The following is a 6,201-nucleotide window of genomic DNA, read 5'->3' as shown; positions in this document are numbered from 1 at the left end:
GTGAACTGATCCAACCATTCTGGAGAGCAATTTGGAACTATATCTACAAACTGTGCACACTCTTTGATTTAGCACTACTGGGTCTGTATCCCAAAAGACAGCAAAGAAAAAGAAAAAGGATCTATTTGTACCCAAATATTTGGAGCAGTTCTTTTTGTGGTGGCTGTTGGAAACGGAGGAAATGCCCATCCATTGGGGAATGGCTGAGTAAGTTGTGGTATATGAATATAATGGAATACTACTGTGCTATAAGAAATGATGAACAAGATGGTTTCAGGAAAAACCTGGGAAGACTTAAATGAATTGATGGAAAGTGAAGTGAGAATAACCAGGAAAACATTGTACATCATAACAGAAATATTGTAAGGATGATCAATCATGAAAGACAATTCCAAAGGACCCATGAGGAAAAATGCAAACCACCTCCAGAGAGAGAACTAATTAACTCTGAATACAGACTAAAGCATACTTTTAAAATGTTTATTTTTCTTGTTTGTGTGTGTGTTTTCTTTTGAAACATGGCTAATATGGAACTATGTTTTGCATTACTTTACATGTCTAATGACATCATATTGCTTGTCTTCTCAAGGGGTGGGAAGAAGGGAGAGAATTTGGAACTCAAAATTTTAAAAAATGTTAAAATTTGTACATGTAGTTGTGAAATATTTAATGAAATAAATAAAAACATATTAAAAATAATTTTGCCAAAAATTAAAGTCAAGCTCACTAATCTATAGTTTGAAGAACTCATCCTTTGATGTTTTTTGAAAATAAAGACAATTCCCAAACTCAGGTTTGCAGAACCTCATCTATTCTCCACGATTTTTCAGAGATTACCAATAAAATCACATAAAGTGATTTTAAAGTGATTACCAATAAAATCACATAAAGTCACATAAAATTCTTTCAGAATCCTAGCATCCTTGTTTGGGCCTGGTGGTTTGAACTCAGTGTGAGAAGCAAGAACTCTTCTATCCTGTCCTCACTTTTCTTGAGTTTCACTCAATGCTTTTCTAAGCATTTTTGTTCTGTCCTTCCCCATCCTAAGAAGTGCCCTTTGGAAGAGAAAAAAGAAACAAAAGAGTTGAGTCATTTTGCCTTCCATGTGCCACCAATGTGCCCCTACACAGTAGATCTCCCCCTCCTTGGAGCTTTCTTCTGCCCTCAATAAATCTTAGCTTTTCCTCCTTTTTTGTCCTGAGCATTAATCAGTAACTTTAGTTCTTTTGAAGGTTATCGAGTTTGACACTATTTTTACAGGACCATGCCACTCCCTTGTGTATTTTTCCTCAGTTTTACCTGTCTTTTAAAGTCTCTCAAAGTGAAGTTGGTCAATGAATTTGTTGTCTAAGTATATTTCTCCAAATAGCTACCCTTTTTTCCCCTTTTAGGTTTATTTGTGTCATTGGCACCTGTTATTCACAATCCTTTGTAAGTGTATCCTGGCACACCTGGCCTGCCTCTTACTCTACGTTGCCTCATCCTGGAGTTGGGCTTTGAAGGACGGGCAAGGTAAAGTGGGATATAAACTTGAGGAAATAAATTTGGGTCAGATTGTTGTGAGTGTTGAATGTCAGGACGAGGTCAGAATTTGATTTGAGAGGTAGCGACAAGGTTTTTGAATGGAAGACTGATGAGATGACGGTGGTGCTTGGACAGTCATCTGTCATGGTGTTCAGGATAGGCTGTCTGGAGGCATGGAAGGAAAGAGTGTGGCAAAAAGGAGACCATTTAGGAGGGTATTAAAATATTCCAAGTCATAGCATGTTAAAGAAAAATATTAACACTGCACCCTGTATTTCAGGCACACATCTTCCAGAAACAACTGAACATTAATATAATATCCAAATCACTTCTGGCATGGAAAGAGAGATGTACAAACTGGAATAGTTCCTCTATGCCCTCCAACATGCCTCAAAACAATTTTAGGTAACATTTACAAGAATCCTGAAGAGGAAAATCACATTATGCAAAGATAGTTTTGGGTTAACATTCCAGAATAGATGAGTAACCAAGTCACCACCCCATTTCTTCCTGGATCAATGAGGCTCCTAAGAGATTTATATCAAGAATCTTTTGAAAAAGGAGACAGAGAGTGTAACACCCTTTCCATGGAACAGAAAGCATTTCCCTTGGGGGGTAGAGGGCTTCCCAGTGCACTCACAGTTAAATTTCTTTATCACTCTTAATCCATTTCCCTAAGAAAAGGGAAAAGTCTGGAAAGGGATTTATGCTCAGAGAAAATATTTCTAGAGAAACTAAGAAGGAAGTGTATAGTATGCGTACACAACACGTAGTTACTATATATGTGAGGAGCACTAAGGATGAAAAATGAAAGTCCCTGCCCTTGGCCAAAAGGCAGATGATCGGGGGATAAAGTTTTTTTAGGTACAGTAAAGGTGAAAAGAGAGTATAGGAAGTATAGATAAGGGCAAGCTTGGAGGAAAGGCCAGATATGTACTGTCGGCTGCCTTGGTGGTTTGGAACCTCACCTGTCTACCATGTGCTACTACACTGCATTAAATCTGTGTAACACTGACAAAACATCAGCAACTTTGGCTGTATGTGCCACACACGGAGAGATGCTTGTCCTGTGGCAAGCGGTATTTGTACTGTAGTACAAAACATGCCAGAAATTGATATTAACTTTTTAAAAGAGAATTTGAATTCTTGAATGTCTGCCTTATCAACAGCAGTTCTTATTCTTCCTCAGTTTTCTTTCCCCAAAGTGAAATGATCGCTGACGTTTGCCATCTCAGGTCATAAGATCACCAGTGAAAACCACAAGAGTCCAAAGTTCTGAAGAAATGTAACCACACAGTATATTATTTCAAAAAATGGCTTAACCTTTTTTTTGTGTCATGGAACTCTCTGGCAATCTGGTGAGCCTTATGGAGCACCTCTCAGCAGAATGCATAAATGCATAAAATAAAATATATAGTATTGTGTTAGGTAGTGAGAGAATAAAGTGTGAAGACTTCACAGTGTGTGTATATATGTATATAATATATATACGTATTTATATCTAAAATGTTTGAGAATCAATATTTAGAGAAAAGGGAAATAGGATAAATGTATTAGCTCAAACCTAGGCACTTCCCACTGAACTGGGGAGAAATCCCTTAATCAGAGTGGAAAGAAGCTTTAACCATACCTCCACATTAGTAAGATGATCATTTCATATGATGACAGCCTTCCGTAGAGCAGAATGCAGAATTCCTGGAGATCCCTCAAAGGAAAGAGGAAATGGAAAAAGCAATTATAGCATAAGACTTAGCCAGGCATTAGCACAGTGCCTGCACAGAGTAAACATTTGATAAACGCTTGTTAATTTGATTTATAAATGTAACTAAGAGAGCTCCAGTTGAGGGTCACAGTAATAAAAACTGACATTTACACAGAAATTTTCGGTTTGCCAAGGATGATTTTCTAGGCTGCAAACCTGGATAAGTGGAAGAAGGGTTGACAAATATAGAAAGGTCAGGAGGGGGTGGTGTTTTATGTGCAAAAATCATGAGTTCTTGCAAACAAAGTAGGTACTCATTGATTGGGAAAAGGTTAAACAAATTGTGGTAAATAAATATAATGGAATATTAATGTGCTAGCATCAATACGAACATGATAAATATGGAGAAGCACAGGAAGGCTTAACATGAATTGACTGAAACAAAGTGAAGTGAACAGGCCCAGGAGAATGATATATAAGCAATAATTACAACGATGTAAATGAAAATCACCACCACCACAAAACAATCAAAACCAGAGGTTGGGAAATTATAAGGAATCAGCCTGACTACAAAGAAGAGGTAAGAAGACATTTTCCCCTGCTCCTTTGCAGAGGTCAGGGCTAAGGGGTATGAAACATCAAATATATCATATTGGGGAGGTGGGGTGGGGGGAAGAATGTGTTGATTGGTTTTACCAAATTTTTTCCTCCCTCCCTCTTCTAAGTCTTTATTATAGTGGTCAGCTGGTCACCTCTCTGGGAGAGTGTAGAAAAGGGATATGGCTAGTAATCTAGATGATCCAAAAAAAGATATCAATAAAAATATTTTTAAGAGATAAATTTTGTTTTATATGTCTTGAATTAGAGATGTTTGGGGGATATTCATTTTGAGATGTCCAGTAGGCAGATGGAGAGGCAGAATTGGGCACTAGCTTGGGAAAGGTAGGGGTAGGACAGGCTTTCCTAGGGCTTGGGTTGATGATTCAGGGTAGTATGAATGAAGATGACAGTTCGATGAGGGTAAAAAAAGAAGGGAAGGGGGCAGCTGGGTTGCAGTGAGTAGAGCACTGGTCCTGGAGTCAGGATGAGCTGAGTTCAAATCCGGCCTCAGACACTTGACACACTTACTAGCTGTGTGACCTTGGGCAAGTCACTTAACCCCAATTGCCTTGCCTTCCCCTCCCAAAAAAAAAATAGAGAAGAAGTTCAGGCCCAGACTTCCATAGGGCATAATGAAAGCTAAGGAAGCACATATCAAAAAGCTTCAAAGGGCAGCTCTGTAGGGAGAAATCCACAGCCAGAGAACTTGAAATAAATTAATATCCAAAACAATTTCGAAATAGGAAGGAGCTAAAGGAGAAATGTCTTGTAGTTGAGAGAAGGCAAAGCTCCTATCTTCAGAAGTTTCTGAAAGCTGTAGGTTATTCATCCGAGCAGCTAGCTGGCATTGCGGATATAGCCCCAGGCTTAGAGTTAGGAAAACTGGAGTTCAAATCCAGCCTCACACTTCCTAGCTGTGGGACCCTGGGTAGGTCATATACCCCTGCTTGCTTCAGTTTCTTCATCTGTAAAAACGAAGGAAATAGCAAACCACTCCAGTATCTTTGCCAAGAAAACCCCGATGGAGTCACGAGGAGTTGGACACATTACTGTTAATATACTTTAGGCAGCCTGTTCCCTTGTGTTTTGAAATAAGTCCCCTTTAAATACACGAGGTTAGTGTGCTACTGTACCACAAAACAGAGGATAGAAAAATCTGTGTAAATTCATACAGGGTAGAAATCTGTGCTGGGCGAGAAGATCTTCGATGTCCCTCCCAGCTCAAGATCTCTTCTCTTACCCTACATTTAATAGAGGCTGGTCTTCAGCGAGGGATTCCGTCAAGATCCCAAGTTACTGGCCTGGATTAGGATCCTTTTCCCTCTGAGGAATCTTGAAAGCTGATGAGTATCACAAAAACCAGACAAGGAGCATTCTCAATAGAGCCTCACTTCCCTATTTTATCTCAAAATCCTTTACCTGTACTCGAACTCTTAATTCAGGAGGACGTTTTTACCTTCATTTTCTCCTGGTAATAGGGCTAACTTCTCTACAGCTTCTGACATCCTTAACCACCTCCTACTCTACCTGTTACGTCACCAGTTGCCGGACAGACTTTGACACCCGGATGTCTGGTGGTCACTTCCAACACAACGTTCTGAAGTTGAACTCATCTTCACCATCGCACCAAACTCCAACTTACGTTTCCTTCTAAAAATACTGGGCCATACGGAGGCCTTTAAGGACTTGTGTCTGACCCAAATTAACCTAGTGCGGCGGGTCACGGCAGAGAAGCGTTCTTCCTAATAATCAGATGTACTTTCCTCTAGGTGAGAACCAGAAATAGGTCACCATCTTGGTTTTAATGACGGGGAAACTAAGGCCCACAGAGATGAAGTGGTTTATTCCACAACAAAAAAGGAAGCGGCAGAGTCGCGACTAGAATTCAGATCTCCTGAAATTCCAGACCTAGGCTTCTTCCATTACACGTCCAAGGTCATGGGTTCGCTTCCCGGATCACCTTTTTGGAAAAGATGCCGCCATTTGCTTTAAGGGTTGTAAGGAGGAGAGATTAAAGAAAATCTGTCACCAGACCTCTAAAACATATCGACTGATCACACTTCACGGAGGGTCTCCAAAAGCATAACCAGGATGCCGAGGATCCACGTCACATCAGCACTCAAGAAGTGGGAAAGAGTTACAAACGGGCTAGGTCTTTCCCAGGGCGTGGTTCCGGGGATACCGGAAGGGACACGCCCTTTCCCGGCTTCATTCCAAGAAGGCTACGGATTGGCTAGGCCGCTCTTCCGGAGTGCCTTCTGGGAAATATCAATCCCAGCTGGCTTCCTTCGCGCCGTTTGATTGGTCTGTCGAACCCCGGGCGTTCTCTGGGAGTTGTAGTTCTAGGAGTTACTCGTTACAGGGGATTTGTGGCT

The 6,201-nt window shown here is 40.5% G+C and overlaps 1 long non-coding RNA gene across 1 annotated transcript; it reads right to left on the bottom strand.

Annotated features, from left to right (window-relative positions):
• Window positions 1-684: 684 nt before the first annotated feature.
• LOC118830642 lies at window positions 685-5,969 on the bottom strand. The gene is made up of 3 exons (XR_005009095.1): window positions 4,999-5,969; window positions 3,155-3,229; window positions 685-1,055 (listed from the first exon to the last, which is right to left on the bottom strand). It is a non-coding gene; the product is annotated as an uncharacterized LOC118830642 (long non-coding RNA).
• Between the last annotated feature and the right edge of the window lie 232 nt (window positions 5,970-6,201).

This window comes from Trichosurus vulpecula, chromosome 9 (assembly GCF_011100635.1).
Source record: "Trichosurus vulpecula isolate mTriVul1 chromosome 9, mTriVul1.pri, whole genome shotgun sequence".
Classification (NCBI taxonomy): domain Eukaryota; kingdom Metazoa; phylum Chordata; class Mammalia; order Diprotodontia; family Phalangeridae; genus Trichosurus; species Trichosurus vulpecula.
Note: the sequence above shows the minus strand (reverse complement) of the source record. Positions and strands in the feature narration are given on the sequence as shown.